The sequence below is a fragment of the Chaetodon trifascialis genome, chromosome 4 (assembly GCF_039877785.1).
Source record: "Chaetodon trifascialis isolate fChaTrf1 chromosome 4, fChaTrf1.hap1, whole genome shotgun sequence".
Classification (NCBI taxonomy): Eukaryota; Metazoa; Chordata; class Actinopteri; order Chaetodontiformes; family Chaetodontidae; genus Chaetodon; species Chaetodon trifascialis.
Window position 1 is genome coordinate 16,509,190 of NC_092059.1, and position 19,755 is coordinate 16,528,944.

The window sequence follows — 19,755 nt, forward strand, 5'->3', positions numbered from 1 at the left end:
AGGGTTGTTGCTAGTACTGTAAGTGTGCAGTGAAGGCACTGCTGTGATGAGTGTGGTGGCAGCTCGCAGGGCACATTATCCAGCCTGTCAGACTCCCCGTGCCACGCTACGGATAACACCGCTCTGCGAACACAGTGCCTCTTGACGCCAGCTGTAAAGATTAGCGGAGCTTTGTTTAATTGTGCTGCTAACATCCTAGGAGCCACTTAAAAGCCACTGCTCTCTTTTCCTTAGAAACTGTCTTTAAAGCTCAGCCAACAGTTGCTGCTGCTCTTCATTCAGGTGCAAAGGTCTTAGGGATTTGGCCAAGTCAGGTACACTCAGCTACAAATGCTGCAATGAGTTAAACTGCCATCCTTAAAAACACTCTTCTCCCTAGCTGGGATAAACAACACCAAACAAAGTCAATGATAGTTTGTTCAATTAGGTGCATTTTCAGCCCCAGAGTCTCACTTTTACACCTCTTACACAACTTGCAAATTACACCTGCTGAGGTGCAATTTAACACTGATGACCTTTTATCAGTGCGCCACTGAAGGTATTCTCACTGGAGGCTTGATGGTGGGGTTTGGTATGTAAAAGACATGAGGCGGCTCCACAGAATTGTTGTCCTGGTTTCTAGAATAACAGTCAGGAAATGATCACATTTTTCAGAGATGTGTGAACGTGTGTTGTATCTGCAGGCAGTTAGACTATCAACATGTCAGGCATGAAAGAATGTGCTGGTGTTATTGAGGGCATAACTGACTTTGTAATGGGCAACATCCTCATTCCTTTGTGTCTAATCATGTCACTTTTCCTTTTTAATAAACAATGTGCATTTCTATTTGTTATTAAATAGAATATATGTTAACAATAATATAATATTCCTTTAATATGCAACCATTTACTTTTAAGCTTTTGTGAAGCCAGATCGCAAGCACCTCAATACTTTGTAATGCATATGTCAAGAAACTCAGCTAAGCTAAACTGCAAGGTTATAGTTGATTTAGATGAGTGAAAGTGTGAAATGTGCCACTTGTTGTGTACTAGTGGTGTTTTAAACTAACATAACTGGCATGTGACTTGAGAGAAGAGCTATCTGACCTCGACAAGACATGCCATGAAAAGCTGACCAGCGTTTTTTTAAAGAAAAAAGTGGTGCTTTATGTGTTAATGTGAAACGTTGGATTCAGGTGAATAAATCAATGATATATTAACACATTTACAGAGAACAGATTTTGCATATTCTCTGAAATGCCTTTGCTGATGTAGAAATGACACACAGTCAGGCAGTAAAACCCGTCAGTGGATCTAATATACATGGTCTTCCCTCTGTGCTTTTTCAGTTTCCAGCTTGTTGAGCCCATGGTGGGGGGTCCAGATGTGCTATCTCGCCTCTCCGCCATTTCTGCAGTCAAATGAAGCAGGTCACTGAGGCTTCACTGTCATTGTGGCCCAATATGCCAAATACAGCTGTTAATGTGAGGCTGGTGGCCTCCGGTGGAGAGGTGACGAGAAGCAGGCCACCCCCGGCACACGGCAAGAGGACATCTGGACCTGCACCCGCACTGACACCCATTAGCTTCCACTCATCCACAGTCTCTGCATGTCTACCGCTCTGCCGCCAGCACTAATAATCAAGAGATGATATGGAAATGAGGATGGGGTGTGCAGTGTATGTAACAGCAGTGGAGTCAACCACAGTAGATTTACAGCTCGAAATGAAGCCATCCACTGGACTGGAGCTATAGAGAGGAAGACATTTTGACATACAACCAGGAGACTGTAACTTGACCTGATGGTGTAATATGTGAATGAATGAGATTCAGACATACAACACACACGTCCACTGTGGATGAGTCCAAAATACAAACAAGACTTCCAATCTCAAGAGGATGCCAAATGTTGCAAAAAAATAATTAATTCCAAAGGCAATACATGTGGAGACCTTTTAAAAATGAATTCAGCACTTTGTGGAATGCACCAACATGGAGAGGAGTGAATGGGAATGAACTCGTAAAAAGTCAGTAGGCTGAGTACATAACTCTTCTAAAGTGATACGTGACAGCTTCCAGGTCTGAAAACCAGCGATGAGGTTTGTTGAATGAAAGAGCTGCAGAAGTACAGGGGGAGCTCCTCAGTGCCAGCTCGCTGTGACAGGTAGATGATAGCTCTCTTTCAGCCTCAGCTCTGCTGTCAATATGGATGAGTTTAGCACCAGGAGCGCAGAAATACATGGAGGAAGATGACAGTTTAAGATGTGTCATATTGTGGTGATCATTAGGATGGAAAAAATAAGGACTGGACCCGCACTGCCATCATTCAACCAAACTTCAGTAAATGTTTATGCAGCTTTATGGACCTACATTGTTGACATGATGGCACAAAAATGTACAGAGTGTATGAATTCAGTAGAGACTAAGCTGAAGAATCTGTGCACTGTGTGAGAGCCATCAGTGACAGCAAAAAATGTGTTTATTAGACAAACAGGAGTTCAGGAGTTGAAGGCAGATCAGATGCTTTGTCGAGGTCCCGCTTTGTGAAAAGGTGTATTTGAACTTAAAAGGAAACAACATTGAAATTGTTGCATTCAACAACACAGAAGCATATGTAGGTTTGCTTCTGATGACTGTTAAGTGTCGTTTGCAGTGGTGCGAAACTTGAGATGGATATGGATAGAAAATATCCTATTCACATGGGCCACACTGTGACTATCAAAGATCTGTAACCTGCGGCAAAGATAGAAACACTGAAAGGTGGAGAAAGGAAGGAAGGAAAGACAAATGCAGTGGGATGGACTGATTAAGATTAAGAAAGTATAAATTTGTGCCCCACATTGTAAAGCCGGTAATTGTGCAGGGTGTGAGACTCATTCTGGTGAACCAAATGAGTCACCTAATAAGCACTGTGCCAAAAAAATGGGGGCCCGCTTACCGCTGGGTTGTTTTTCAAAACCTCTTTAGCTTCATATCTTCAGCTTCTCCAGCGGCTTCTTCTTTTCGTCGTCTTCTTGTTACTTGCTCACTTGTACCTTTAAAGTAGAGAGAAAACGGGGGAGAGGGAGAAAAAGGGGAAAAATGAAAGAGAAACATTAATGAAAGGGACTACTAAATGAACTGCCTCCTCAAGTGGTAGGTGGAGGAATTCGACAAATGCTGAGATGAGTTTCTCTCTCTCCCTCTCTCCTCTTTGCCCTTTGTGACCACGGGACGACAGTTCTCGGGCGAAGAGGAGGCTTGCCGCTGATTGCCTGAGAGTGGTGGAGTGCGAATCTGCATGAAATCCCTCCTGGCTTTTTCTCCTTCACATCTCTAATGAGCCTGGTCCACATCTGTGAGTGCGTGTGTGTGTGTGTGTGTGTGTGTGTGTGTGTGTGTGGGTGGGTGAGTAAGTACATGAACATGGTCAATGCATGTTTGGATATTTACCCATACATTGTATACAGATCCATTGGGTAATGTGGAGGAATGTATCCATATTATATGTGCTTGTACACCCGTGATGTTTGAGTGTACATTTATGTTTGGAATTTTAACTCCTTAAGTATGAGTGCATACTGTATATCGACATGCATTTTTGTGTGATTATGCATGCAATTGTACATGCGCTTCCATGAATTTTCATGCATCTGAAGGCCATGTCTACTGCATTGTAGCCTCACTCGATTTTTTTCGCTCAATACCCTCAGTCAAGTGTGCCGCTGTGGGCGGCCATGAGTCCACCCTAAGAAGCATCAATTGTGCAGCTAAGGAAGGTTATCTCCTGTGAAAGGTTAGAGGAGCTCATCATTACTCTTTGCCCAGAGTCTCCTTCTAGATAACGATATGAATACTATTGCTGGATTGTGTGAGAGGGGCATGATCGATTGATATGGACACCGTGGCTCCTTTAAGAGTTTCCCCAAATGCACCACATAGCTTGTTGTGGTAGTGTTAAACAACAGAGTTTTGACTTTGGCACCAAGTTTTATGTTGGAAAAAAAGGGAGTTGAAAATACAAAATTTCTGCAAGTTCTGCATACTGACATCAAGTTACTATGCAGATAGTGTAGAGTCCAAGTAATGAGGACACATAATTCAGACCAAATGCAAATGCAATGTCGGTAATATATAATTATCCACAAGGCAGAATGTGGACTCACTGTATGTTTCCATGCTTTGATTCTTAAATTATTCTGACTCTTGCTACTGTCAAACGCTCCACTTCTTTAAGTAATTAAAAACTCCACGTTTACATCATCTGGGTGGGACTGTGCATTGACATTGAACTTCTCCTTGCATATTAAATTTAGAAGTATTCACCATATGTGAAGCTAAATTGCTGCTTTTTCAAAAAGTCCCATAAAAATTGACGTTAATAAGACAACTTTATGCTGTGCTGTAGGAGGCAAAAGGAAACATTTCTGTCTGTCCTCGGCCTGATGTTATTGACTCCTCTCCTCCTCCCCCTCTGTCTTTGGCTCATGAACTGGGCACTGCTTGGAGACAGTCTCCCAGCATTCCCTGTGGACATTATTACCTCAACGGTCGACGGTCAACATGCTCCTTTATTCTGACGGGCCAGTGGGGTCAGGCTGGCCCCAGTGTCAACTAACAGGCTGGCTGCAGAGGGATCCCCTGATACACCCACTACAGCACAGAGGAGAGTAGGGAGCGGATGTGTGTATGTGTGTGTTGGTGAGGGTATGAATGCCAGAGAGTGTGTAAAGCATTTTGCATGGGGTGGGCTTGAAAACAAGCAGCACTGGTTTGTTAAAAAAAAAGGCATGTGCAGTTGTTAATACACATGAGCATGCGTGTGTGTGTGTGTGTGTGTGTGTGTGTGTGTGTGTGTGTGTGTGTGTGTGTGTGTGTGTGTGTCAGTGAAAGAGAGAGAGGAAAAAAGGGGCAGATTCTGCAATACTTCCTCCTCCCACACGCCTGGCTGCCAAGACGAGCGCGGGGGAATTTGTTTAATGTACAGCACTTATTCACTGCACACACGCTGTTGCACTACCGCTTCCTCCGTCGCATGAGACACTCCCTTGACTGGGCGAGTCGCCATTAATCAGCCGGAATGAAGGGTTAGCCGAACAGCACGGAAGCTAAAACTCATCCTGAATCAACATCTAAGACGGTGGAAATCTCCTCACAATAACACGCAGGTGAGAGCGTGATGCTCAAACTCAGTCTCCTGTGTGTGTGTTTTTTTTTTCTTTTTTTGCCGTGGAGCTGGGGTTAAGTTATGCTTTTGTCCACTCATGTGGAAAGAAGCTCCGGTTTGTTTTCTCATGACCCCGCAACATATTGGCATTGCATTTAGTCACCGTGCTGAGACAGATGGCCGAGCATCATGGTGCATGGCAAATTGGGGAATGAAAACATGCATGCTCAGAAATGGGACCATGTATTTTCTCTCCAGCACTGTGACCACATAGGGTACATTCAGAATAGAAGAACAGGGAACTCACTGAGCTTACATGAAAAAAATAAAAGCACAAAAGTAAGAAAACACAAGGCTGACCTATCCTGTACAAACATCAACTGCTTGAGAAGTTAAAAAAAAAAGCACATTTCAATCTCAGGTGATGAAATGTCATCACAGTTTGTACCTTGATGTGAAAAAAGTAAAGACATTTTTTTCTGTTTGAATGAAAAAAAATGTTGCCATGGCAGCACAGGATGTCTTCCTGTCCTCACCTCACCCCCACCCACCTCCTCATGCTCCATTGTTCTCCAGGTATAAAATGATGGATAGGCCCAAAAGCAATTAAAAAAAGACTGTTGCGACACTTATGGAGAGCAGAAGAAACAGAGGAGGACAAGAGAAAAGGGGAAGAAGAGAAGGTGTGGGAGGAAAGGAGGGTGGAAATGTGAAGTTGAGGTAATCAATAGGAAGGGACGTCTCAGGGAGAGAAACGAGAGATGTCAGCAGTGAGAGGAGGATGGGTTCAGAGAGAGGAGAGAAGGCAGTGACGGGGAGGAGCAGTGAAGTCAAGAGGAGAGAGGAGGAGGAGGAGTCAGGAAGGGACAAGTTGAAGGAGCGGAAAGCTGTGAGGAAATGACAGGTGAACACAAGCCAAGGGAAAAGACAGAAGAGACATCAGGGGAGAAGAAGAAGAACTGTGTGGAGAAGTAAGGATGATCGGAGAGGAAGACAAGGGCGGAGGTAACGTGGAAAGAGAAGAAAGAACGAGCCAAGAGGAAGAGAGGGGAGAGGAAATGACAAGTGAAAAGGAAGAGAGGAGGGAAGTCAAGGGAAATGAGGAAACAAGAGAGCTCAGATGATGCTTCTGGAGGCCTATAGGTGACACAATCATGAATTCACATCAAACTTTTGTTTGTTTGTTTTTCTTTTTAAAATGGCACAACATTAAGCAGGTATGGTACTTCCTAAAAAGACAGGTACCTTCAGCGCGATCAGCAAAGTAAGACTCAACACAGTGGATTTGTCACAACATTAGGGTGGAAAATTACAAACTTTTGTTTCCATTTCTTCTGACACCATTTACCTTTGAATGGTTTCACAATTTCATGTCATGCAGTAATGTTTCAGTTTGCTTCGCTGCTCAACATACTCTTAAAAAAAAGCCATTTCAGTTTCATTCATATCACGCAGTAGTGTAAACTTCCTGACCTTAACTGTGCAAAGAACGATGAATATTATTAATAATAATAATAATAATAATAATAATAATAATAATAATAATAATAATAATAATAATAATAATAATATAGCACTTGCTCTTTACAAAGACATAAAAACAAGAGAAATTACCAGATGAATAATAAATAAAAGTAGAGCTGATACAGTAATAATGACAAGTGAGGTCTGAATTACTAAAACACAATAAAAACAAGTAAATGGAGAATAACGGATTTGAGAGGACGCATTTGTCAAAAAGTGCATTTTTTAGAGAGATTTAAAAGAAGAAACAGACCTAGCTTGCCTGATCTCCTCTGGCAGGTTGTTCCAGAGACGTGGACACTGATTCCAAAGGCTCAGTTTCCTGACGGGAACCCTGCAACAGTGCAGGGTTTTGCTTCCTTTACTGTATGACAAAAAAGGCTGCCGGAGCGTTCTGATAAGAAGAAATGTAAGACAAATGTCATACGTGTCATAGGTCTTTCAGCAGTCACAAAGTCAACAGCTATGTGTGCTCTCCTGATATAGTGTCCTTGAACAAGTCACTACCTGATCATTCGCTCTAAGCTGTTCTGCTGTACAGCATTGGCTAAATGCCGAAAAATGCTAATGTAAAAGAAGGAGAATCGACCTCATGGAAATTACTGTTTCAATTCAAAGCCACGTAGCAAGGCACTGAGGCACCAGTCAAGGCCCCTTTGGGCTCTCTGAAAGAAATAATGAGACATTCATTGGATAATAACCTCCTTTAGTCATTCAAATGTATTCCAATCTACTCCAGGCAGCATTCTCACCCACAAAATGCTGCAAATGACCAAATGTCTCCATGTCTTGCTTGTTCCCTTCCTTTGTTTTGTACCATTACGTATCTATCCGGCTATACAAGGAATTAAACCAGCTGTTGTTGTTAAGAACTGCTGTCTAAGATCACTGTAATACATTTATTATCTCAGACTACAAACTAGGAAACACTGTGACAGAGACCATTTTAAAAGGTACTGAGGAAATCGATCTTCTCATATCACATCAGTAAAAATTATTTTTCCCTCGTGATGTGACCGGAGCAGCAGAGGTTAAAAACCCTCTTACAATAATAACAGTCTCCATCTATTTCCAGTGCTCATTCAGTCCAGCTGTGTGGATGAATACATGCATATACAGAAAAACTCGTTACATACCCCGTGTGAGCTAATAGGATTTAATCAAGAGCCCTGAATTATCAGCCTATCATTCACTGCTTGTGCACTGTCAGATATTGTGAAACAGACACCAGAAATGGCCGTCAAATAACATTAAATAATGACACTTCACTTTTAGAAGCGGTGGCGAGAATCCCTAGCAGTCACAACGGTCATTAAGGCTTCCAGAATAATCCATGAGTGATGCAGCCAAGGAGAGAATATAAAACACTCTTCTTCCTCGCTATGATAACTTTTTTTTAGCTCACCACTGTTCCCTCACACGCACCCACACATGGAAGAGGACAAATATGGTGCAGCTCATTCTTTAAATGTGTAGCCATGAATGAATGAACGGTAAAAGCCACCAATGACTGAATGACAAAATGGCACCACTTGAACGGACAGATGAAACCAGTTATGTTTCATATTCCATGGCTGAAAAGGGCTTTATTGTAAAAACGAGGAAGAGTTTGGCTCAATTAAAAACCCTGCGCTTATCATATCCAACACCTTAGATTTTCCTCTAATGTACTTTGCACCTCAAATTCACTGAAATTGCCAAGCGTTCCCCTCAAAACAAACTCCATACTCAACCAGAGTGCCTTTGTCCTGCAACCTCATTATTCTCCACAGCTGCTAACTAATCCTGCACCTCTGCGCTCTGTCAGAGAAACTCTACACACTCAAACGCCACAATTCACAGATGAAACACTCCAGCAATGAGCCACTCTGACTGAAGTTTCATTAGCGGAGCCTGTTTTGTGCAGATAAGTACAACAGCCTCCATTATGCTAACATGCTCTCAGCAGAGGCCGAGCCATGATGACTGCCATGCAACAGTGGTTAGAAAGTCTATCAGGTGACCTCCCTGGTGCACACCTGCACACACAAGGAAGTTCAAAGGGCTTGCTGAAGTTTGGAGTGAGGTCATGCGTGTAAGTATGTGTTTTTGTTGCATGTGCGCGTTGGTCATTTGTGTGTGTCCGGTGGTGAGCGAGTGTCTATCGGCATGCTGTACGCTGTGACTGATATTCAATTAGTCCACCTGCCACCTCGACACGGCCCGGCATTCCAGCGCTCAGTAAATCAGCTCGCCTGACAGCACACAGGTCGATATTAATATTAACGCCTCCATAAATAATGTTATTGTAGGCCCTCATGTTAATGGTTCATGATATGATGGGCATGATTAAGTATAGCGCGTGTTCCATTGTGAAGGTTCGGGGGTTTAACAGGGAGAGAGAGATATAGACGGACTAAATCCCCTCCGATGTCCTTGGATAGGGACGTTGGGTGACATCGTGTTGGAAAGGTGCCGAGGTGGTCACAGCTGTGTTCCCAAGCCTGACTGGCTAGGGGGTGGGGAGGTTATGAGTGTGTGCGTGAGTGTGCGTGTGTGTGTGTGTGTGTGTGTGTGTTTGTGTGTGGATTGGTGGGGGGTTAAGAATGGGAGGCTGTTGGGACGGGACACAGCCGGATTAATTATTATAAATCATCTCCCAGGCCACATGTTTATGGCTGCTACAACAACTGTTGTCTGGCTATCTGATTTCCATCTCGTATACTGCAGTGTATGCACACGTGCGTTTGTGACAGGAGAGGTCTAGGGTTGAGTAAAAGAATGGCTTTGCTGTTTCGTGACAATGGCCCATATTTCATTCTGTCAGCAAACATATCACTGTAATGTCTTTATGTGGCTGCTGCAAATCTCCGGATTAACCATTGGCTGGAGAGAGATGGCTGTCAACAAACTGAGACAATGGGGTGTTTGAAAAGTCCACTTGCTAACTCGACCTCGTGGCCAAAAGTAGGGCATCAATCATTCCATTGAGAGAGGCCACAGCTTCAGAACCGGTGCGATATGGCATTTCCTGTCTCTGCTGCTGCCTGCCAGTCCTCTATTGTGAAGCTTTGGTTTTTAATTTTACTCATTCAGGGATGAAAATCACAGAGGATGCATGCCTTTATCAGCACTGCCCTGCTGTATATCCACAAAGCTACACATATTTCTTCCAAGCAAGTTCTCAGTACACACACTCCTCTACCTGCAGGCCTTTGCGCAGCTTCACTGGTTCAAATGCAAAATTCAAGGGAAGCTCCTTGGTAGTTGCTAAGGGAGAGAGCAGCTTTACTCATTCGCATGCTGCTCCACACGCATGTGACTGAACTTCCAGCATGCAAATTTCAACTGGTGGTGTTACGGTCGCAAGTTCTAAGTTTCTGCAAACACTCTCATAGCTGTGTCATAATTTGTGCTCTGAGTGGTAGCACACTCAAAAATTCATGCCTTAAGGGTTTAGCATTATTAACAAAGCATCTAAAAACACAGCACAGTCCAATCATGAAATAATCATAACGCTCTGATTCCCATTTCCCACATCTAGATGCTCAGTCTTTACACTGTTAAAAAAAAACGTATAACAAACATATTTTGTTATCCCCTTGTAGGCAACAGCTCGCAAATAATTAAATGAATGAATAAATCACAGCAGAGAAGTATTAATCAGCTCTTATGCTTATCTGTGAGGGAGGAGGTGGCTGATGCACTGCACGGTGATTGGTGGGGACAGGATGAGATGGGTGTCCACACACACACACACACACACACACACACACACACACACACACACACACACTCCGGGTCATCCAATGTATTATTACAGTTATCTGCCATTGTGGAGAATTCTGGGAACAATTTCCAAACTGACTTTGGCTTGTGTCATGACGTCACCTCCCATCACTGCACACACTTGCATGCACACACACACACACACACACACACACACACACACACACACACACACACACACACACACACACACACACACACACACACACACACACACACACACACACACACACACACACAAACTCCACCAGCCCTGGACCAGGGGTTTTGCAAAGCCCGGATCATCCCCGCTAATCCACACTCATTAAGGATGAACTGCATGATAGCGTGCCACCACCATCAGCCTCCGTGCCCCCACCCCCACCGTTCACCCCACTTTCGCACACGTACACACTCAACCCACCACCGTGGATAAGTGGCAGCTTTGACGGTGATTTTAATAAATTACTGCAGATTGTTGCATGCATGTTTGTTGCAGCTGCTTGTGTACACCGAACACCTACCACACCTGTCAGCACTAATCAAGCCTGGTTTAATTAAGAGCGACAAAGCTTTTATTTCACGCCAGCGAAGGTGACGTGTGTTTGACCAAGGGAAGTCGAGCACTCTTCACTACACTCTTCAGAGAAGTGTGTCTTCAAACGGAAGAGGAATTGAAGATGAGACCAGCTGTGGGGTGACAGAGCTGGTGAATCATTTTACTCTGGTAAAATGTAAATGGATTCAGAGTTTTAGCAAAACTTCAAATCAATTATTCAAATGCATCCATTGTTCCTCGGGATGGAAGAGAAATAGTGTCTGCACTCAACAGTTTTTTACCCGAGGATGGCAACATAAATAGAATGTTCATCCTCAGCGCTCCTCCACATCTCTGAGAAGGTCACTGCTGAGTGGAGTCTACCTACAAGCCCCTTGGGCTGAACAAAAAATGCCACATGGATACTTCCCTTCCAGCTCTCCATCTCCAAAATAACTCTCCCTCTGTGGGGTTCTTAAATAAATTACAGATATGCTATCCTCCCAAGATGTGATCTCTGTTCTCCAGCACAAATGAAAAATTTAAGCCCCTTTAGGTTGGTGCCCAGTGTAACTTGAAGCAGTGTGGTTGCAAGGGGCGATATCCAGCTAGAGTTGTGTCACAGCAGTACTTAGTAGTGATGCTTGTTGCTCTGGGCCCTGCATCCGGAGAGGAAGCAGGGCGGCCTTGATGCTAGGGAGAATATCATGTAACTAAAAGGTCACAGGCTTGATCTCACAGCACAACAGTGTTTCTACCCGCAGCTACGTGTCGTTTCAAAGCGTCAAGACACCAAACTCTGGCTTGCTCACTCTGTGAGAGTCACTGAGTGAAAAAGCTTTAAATGTGAAATGTGCAACTTCAAAGACTCTACTTTGAGGATGATTGAACTATGTGTCAGTTTTATTTTGAACCAGCCTGCCCTCCTACTATTCAAAGTCACACACTGATAAAGTTCAGCCAATGTAGTCATATGAAAAGGAGACATCTCAGAATTTTAGATTTGAGGTGCTCAACCTGGCTTCTGCCAAGATGAGCTGGGATTTTTTTTAAATCACAGTGAACATCAACACCTTTACAGATGTTTGTGCTTTCAAAAGGGTTGGACGTGATATAATTGAACTTGCAAAATATTCCCTAACATCCCCTGACACAGACAATGGGGCAAGATGTGTGCATTTCAACTCACCAGCAGATTCCATGCTTAACTAAAGTGACTGGCAATAAACACAAGCACCCAATATCAAACTGAAGCTGCTGATCAACATTTCTAATTTGAGTGATTGGAATCACTTCAATCAATTAACAAACAGAACAAATTCATTCGTCCTTCCAAAAACAAAGGCAGCATGCCAAGAGAAACACGATTACCACAACCCTCTAATGCTTGATTATTGAAAATAAATAGACTATTAAGTACACCAGAGGATTGGCTGGGAGGCCTGCACATCAGCAATCACATCCTATTTATTAAGTATTTTAGAGTTGGGTATGGACCAAAAGGCTAATTATGTGGGAACTCTTCACAAAAAAACATGATTCAGTAGAACAGGAGACACTGTATGAAGTAAATGTCCTCCAATCATGAAGCAGCAGTGGGCTAAATTAGTTGTGTCGGTTCGTGTGTGTAGAACCAACATTACTATGAACACAGAGAGAGCGTTTTGTCATTTGACCTTCATTAACATCTTCTATTCATTGCACCAACTCTGGTGATAAATCAGAAAAGGGCTCCTATTGTATCTCCTACTGGCACGAAGGAAAGAATTCTCCTCTACCCGACTTTCATTAGCTTTTGTCCCTTTAAACAATAAGCAGAGCCTCAATCGAACACAGAAAGTATTTGTCTTGGGGAGGCTACAATGAAATTAAATAAATCCAGCAGAGGAAACACAAGCCTGATGTTAAGTCTACTTTAAACATTTTGAAGTAAGGTGAGGCATGTCATGAAGAGCAACACCTTTAACCTAAAAGATAAGAGAGCCTGAAGGAGAAAGACAGGAAAAATGGGGACTTCCCTCCATTGAAGCGCTGCTGGATTAACCTAATCAGAAGATTAATCAGACTTGAAACACTGGAGGCTGCACCGGTGGCCTCTTTATCCAACTGTGCCTGGTAGCAGAATTTGGACAGAGCAGAGAGATGATGTTCCCACAACCTCTCTCTCTGGAGCTCTCTGCTCGCCAAAAGACCAGAGACAGAGAGGGAATTAGAAGCTCCCGAGTTTGCCCCAACTGTCTTCTTAGAAGTGCAACCCTGCAAATGTCATTCAGACAAGATCTTAGAAGTTTAGAAGTGGAGCGCTACTGGCAGTACAGCCTGAACAATTTCAATTTGTTTGAACATTTCACATGGTCAAACATCAGGTAATAACAGTAATTTATACCCCTTTAGTAACTTATCTGAGGAGCGTGTTCAACCCAGTTGATACCTGCCCATAATGACATACTTGCATGCTAACTCTTAAAGGGCAGCATGCAGCTGTGATCTCTGCCTCTTCGACACAACAGGCACCGCCGTATTAGCCACTATTTAAGGGCAATCCTCCTTCCTTGCAGGGATTTAAAGACGCAGAGAGCCGATTGCCCTCGAAACTGGTGGAAATTAGCTCTTGCTGTGCCATGTTTGCCCGACCCAGTAATAAAGGATCAAATTGAAGAGAAGGCCAGGCTCTTTATATTTTTTAAGCCCATCACCACATGTTCATGAGCAGCCCTTGAAAATTTGGCAGGCAGAAAAAAAGGTATTTGTGGTCATTCTGCATTGGATAAATAAATATATAAAACTTAGCAAGTACTTATCTGTCTCCATCTGTCTGCCTTAAATTATGCCATGACTAATCTCACTACCTAGGCTAAGCAAAGGAAAAATAGGGCTTTAGCACATGAGAAAACAAGAGGAGCCTGCAGTGTGAACGGGGGGGGGGGGGGGGGCATCATTGATCCCAGCTCTCTGGTAGTCAGGTCATCGATCGCAGGACACACCTGTGATACTTGGCACACCATGCAGACTCCAACCACAACTTTGAAGCTGCAGGTAACAGTGAGCAGTTTTCTCCTTCTTTTCGTCACTTGACCAAGCGATGCAGATAAGAGGAGGTTGGGGGAATCCTATACTGTCCTCACATAATTGTGTGAGAACATCATTTTTTAACCGTAGCTTTGCCTTCCCATCCCCAGGAGGCCCTTTTTTCAAACAGTAATCATTATGTTATGGAAGCTGCTGCCGGGCAGGGTTGAAAATGCAACTGCAGCCAATGAGCAGAGGCATGTAGTCCTTTGGGTGCACAGGCGCACCGAAATGGGAGAGCCATCGAGAGGATCGGGAATAGCAAGAAAAAAAGTGGAAGTGAAAATAGGGCCCATTTTTGATCTTTTGTACTCTCTTGAGAGTTATCGATCCTGGAATCTCATCAAGAGTTCTTTCAGAGGGTTAAGTAAAACACAGACATCAAAGATCAACTTGTTTTTCTTTGCACCCCTCCTCCACACTTGCCCTTCCTACACCCACATTTCTATTTAAAGATTTGTATCTCCCAACATTCAATAAGAATATACTTAAAAGAGCATATGTGAGAGGAGCGGAGAGCGAGAAACCACTTAAAACGAGTAGCGGCAGGATACAGCTAATGGCTGTCTGATCAGCCAGTGTTTCATCTTCGCCACATTATCTCCAAATTCAATATTGGTTCTTCAAACACTGAAAAAAGAAGGGGCTGTTGTGTCTAAACTCTCTTGTTATCTATGCATCCAGACCACACTTAGTTGGTATTCCACTCCTGTTCCTGGTGTTCGCCCTAGGTCTCCACAATCCCTGCCAAAACAAGTCATAATATACAGAGAGCTGATGCATAGCCATTGATGTCTGAAAAAAAACAAAACAGTTTCACTGTATGTAAGAGGCTTGTCTGTCAATGCACAGCAGTCTTGTTATTGACTCTGACAAATTCCAGGATGCTACTGATAACAGCTTGACAAATGGGCCCCACTCTTCCACCTCCAACAACCAATACATCTCCCTATGTCCCCCTGTCTCCCACCTCTATTAGATTCTATTATGTGATAGGATATCACACCCTGTCTATGTACAACCAGGAAGTGCTGGTGAGAAGCGAAAAGCATTGTGGGTATGATATGAAAATCCTGTGCTCTGGCATAAAGAGATCCAAAATTCCACATCTTCCCTGTCAGTTTGGAAGTTTTACGCATCCGTTTCATAGCCGAGACATTGAGACTCTGCTGGTGACACTTTTACAACAGAGTCCTTTGGGGCGGGAAATATGAGTCATCACATGATCAAATAAATGCCAAGGTTGACTCAATTGCTAACTCAACTTTTGCAATTCGGAAGTGAAAGCCAACGTGAACAAACCAAAACCTTGGACTCTGAAGTGCTGTAGCTCTGCAAAATCCAGTGAGCATTCACAGTAGTCAGTTTGGCTAATAACCTTTTTTTGTTTTTGTTTTTGTTTTTGGCAGAGTTTCAAGCAAATTTGAGGCTTTACGCAACAATGCCTTTGGGATAAAATGTTTGTCCTACCCCTGACAGTGAGATATTGCTCCAGTGCCAACAGCAATCCAGTTCATAATCCATCTGCGGAACTGCAATTCCCCATCTCCTCACATGTGTTCATCTGAACAGAATTAGTTAGCACCTGTCAGAATCTGTTGGATTTAGAGTGAAGGAGGCCCTCAGAGACAGGCCTCTTCAGCGACTTTTCACAGATGCACACACTTAGAAACATACAGAAGAAAACGTAGAGCTGGTGTTGTTATTCAGCTGAAAGCTATCATCACACTGGGGTAGTTTCCTTTACAGCCCATCATCACAGTGGGGTAATATAAACACATGTTTGCATGTAGAGTGAATAAGTGTCTGCCGCATGTATCTCATAGTCAGCTGGCTAATGGAGATTCACTCAGCACCTCTTGGTTGAACAAAGAGTAGTAATAGTAGCAGTGAAAAATCATAGCTAAAAGATAAAGAGAAAATAATAGCATTGTGTGTTCATGATATGTACACAATAACACGAATCAATAGCAATTGCACCATACTTTCTTCAACATGGTACAAAGCTGTGAAGTGCAAGGGACAAGAAGTTAAACAAACAGCAATAATATGAAATAATGAGCAGCCAAGGCAACAATTGCAAAGACTTCTTTTGTTATAATAAAAGTACTGAAGCACTGAAAGTGCGTGTGAAATACACATACTTGCCTAAACAGCAGTCATTTAGTGCACCATTAAACAAATCTGTACACAGCATTTGACCTGTCTGTAAAAAGGTATTGCTGAAAAAGTGCATTCACGCTAACTTGTCCTTCTGAAAAAAAAAAACAGGATAAAAACCTGTTATCCATTTTCATATGCAACAGTGATGAAATTAAAATCCTATGCATCTGCTATTAAGGACTAGCACGTGTACTCATGGGTCTCATATGACCTTTCAGTAGCTGCAGATTGGAGCCCCAAAGGCATGACAGCTTTAGAAAGGAGCATGCTAATGTTAGGTATGGTTTGTGCCCATTGGTGCTATTTAGCACAGTGTGGTGAGAGTTCATATCCTTCACATCCTGCTTGTCTCTCTGTCTGAGTGCGAGTACAGAAATAGTCTTCGTAACCAACCACCCAGCAGGGCATCTTTCACACACCATGTCCAACATGCCTGGACGGAGGCGCCAATATGTGTGCCAATGTGTGTAGCTTTGCAGGGTTTATTGTCAGTGAGGGAGTGTGTGTGTGTGTGTGTGTGTGTGTGTGTGTGTGTGTGTGTGTGTGTGTGTGTTTGCCAGCGAGTTTCTTTTATGATTTTAATAAAAAAAAAAAAAAAAATGCTGTACGTTATCAGTGGCATAATCAGCTAAATATCATTCTTCCCTTACAGTGAACCTGGCTAGGATTATTTTATTTTTCAGTTGGCTTGCATGAAAAGGATACTGAGAGTTTCTTCTCTCACTAATTTGATCAATTAAATGATCAATTAAATCACTAGGGGGACAACCCTGCTGCTTTTGGTGCGGTACAGTATCAGTACCATTCGATTTTTCTTTCTGACATGCTTGTGTAAGTTCTCATTTTCATTACATTTCACCAGTGTAATCTGAACTGAGCCAAACTGTGCACAAAACTCAAATGGGAAAACATTCAGCACTGTGCCTGCTCAGAATGGAATGATACACTAGAGCAGAAGAAAAATGATCTGTGAGGGTGAGGGAAGCAGCAACAGATAAGAGGATTACTCCATTATTATCTACCCCAGGGGCTGTTACCCCAGAGCAGAGGAACATGGTTAAAAAGGGCAAGACCTTGATTCTTTTTCCCTGACATGCTCACATGGTTTGAGCGAGGCAGAGTCACTACATGACATACTATTGGGCACAGTGCAAAAACATGTTTTCAGCCAGAGCTCAAATACAGCATCCTGAGGTGTGACCTTGAATCGCTGTCCAGCCCTCCTCTAACCTTCCTCCAGAGACACCAGATGGATGGACCTGATATCTGGTTTGGAATTTGAGGTTAAGTGTGATTTCAACAACCTGGGGATTATTTCAATCTTTTTTGGGCAAAACGTTTGTTCTATAACCAGACAGAAAATCTAAACACACAGACATGACACACAATGTGACTTACATTTTCTAAGGACATCATTTTCTCTGATGTCCATCGCTAAGAAATGTCCAGAAATCTTAGAAATCATAGAAAAAGGTTACTGCTTCTTCAGTATAAAATGAATACAATGCAAAGAGGAACTGCTAATAGCTAATTCCGCATGGTGCCAATTTGCCAAAATTTATACAAGCATTCCAAAAAGGGAAGTATTCCTTATTGTAATCTACCAGGGAGCTCTCTCTCATTAATGTTGACATTACACACACACACACACACACACACACACACACAAAATAAAATGCATATCTAGCCCCACAAATGCGTTCTGCAGTGTAACTCGAATCACATTTGTGTGGGCAATGGAGGCACGGCTCTTACTTCGGTTTAAACAAAGACATCAAGAGTGTTGGTGTCTCCACGTCAAGACTGAAACGATAATTACTGTCATTCAAACAGAAAGCTCATAGCACAGATGGGTGTGTGTTAGCTAGTGAATGTGTCTTTGTAGGATAAACTTACACCAGCTGTCTGAGGCTTCATTTTAGAAAATGCAACTGTCTTTCCTCTCCAGTTTAACCGTATTTGCCTCTTGGCCATGGTCGGGCCCCAGCCGTGAGCACCATGTGTATCCTTACTGCGCCTCGGAATTTCACTGTTTGGCGATTTGCTGACGTTCCTGATAAATTTACAATGAGACAGCAGGTGAAGCTTCACTGTTTAGCACAGGGAGACTTTGAGAGGACATACTGTTGATGGAGGAACATTAGTGGCTGTGTAGCCTCCTAACTCTCCCCTGAACCATTAATAAACATTTAACATTTGAATTTTAGCCATTTACCTGCTGTGTGCAGGTGGTGGCTCAATGTGTTTGAATTGATACCTTTGTGACTGCAGGAGCTTTATTGGCTTTGCATTCCAACATATTAAAACAATCTGTCCCCACATAACAAGATGCCTTTGATGCCATCTTGAATTATTAACAAAAAAAAAAACAGAATCTTCTCCAAATTAAAAGACAAAATCTAACATTTGTCTTGCCTTTCAAAATAAAATATGAATGTTACCTGATGTGATGCCCCTATCAACAAGATGATATGGTTTGTTGTCATTCCTAATGTTTCATATGAATGTTTCTTGCTCTGCTTCAACATCACCGTCCTTCCACATTTCCCTCAGACCGATATGGCCACCAGAGGCAACATGTGGTAGTGGGCATTTGAACAAATGGGCAATGCTATTGTTTTTCTTGTAAGGACAAATCTCTAAATGCAGTTACCAAATCATAAGATCTAACTGACAAGTAATTAATTGTAAAAGTCCAACGCTGGCACAAGCAAGGAGGTGACAAAGTATGAATGTACAAACTTTCCGTTAACATGTTGCACTGTGGCAAACCAAGAGAACCTCTCATTAGCCAAACACTAATTCTTTTAGCATAAGATCAACCTTTACTAGATTAACCAACAATAGATTAAGCATGACACTTGAGAATCAGTTTAGTATCAGCATGCATGAAAATAAAAGTTGGCCGGGTCTATATCCGACCAGGCGTTCCTCCATCTTTTTTTAACGACAATAGTCTGCACAAGCATAAATATGTGCTCATATAAACGTAAATATATATAGTCATGATTACAGTATGTCTAAAGGAGAATAAAAGCTGGCATGGTTAGCAGTAGAGAGCCTTGACGAAGGATACGACTGCAGCAAGTGAGATGCAACTTTCAGAGCTTGGGAGCTCCTCATATATGTGTAAGTGTAGCCTATCAAGAGCAAGGGAAAACACAGTCAGGTGAGAGGGTGTGTTTGGAAGCAACATATCGAGGAAAATGGAATTTCCTTTCCCCCATTTACAAGACAAGTGACCTTTGCCCTCTGGATGGCTCTCTCCTCCTATTTCTCCATTAGTACATAGATAGACAAGCACAACACACACAAAGGCACACACAAAGGCTTTTGCAATTTCTCTCTAAAGCAACCCTCCTAATACACACACACATACACACACACACACACACACACACACACACACACACACACACACACACACACACACACACACACACACACACACACATAGGCGCTCACTGTCCAACAGTCAATATTTTCTGAAGGATGGCCTCCCTCCCGTGATTGCATTCGACTGTAGCCCTTACAAAGATGTCGTACATCAAATGCCAACAGATAAAAAGCAGCAGAGTAGCTTTCATGGC

At 42.8% G+C, this 19,755-nt stretch overlaps 1 protein-coding gene across 7 annotated transcripts in view; it reads right to left on the reverse strand.

Moving 5' to 3' along the window:
- Window positions 1–19,755, reverse strand: part of ptprsa (protein tyrosine phosphatase receptor type Sa) — a 232,078-nt gene that overhangs the window by 186,988 nt on the left and 25,335 nt on the right. For all 7 annotated transcript variants that reach the window (XM_070960507.1, XM_070960506.1, XM_070960509.1 and 4 more), the window contains exon 2: window positions 2,917–3,013. The gene's annotated coding sequence lies outside the window, so the exon portion shown is untranslated. The remainder of the gene's footprint in view (window positions 1–2,916; window positions 3,014–19,755) is intronic.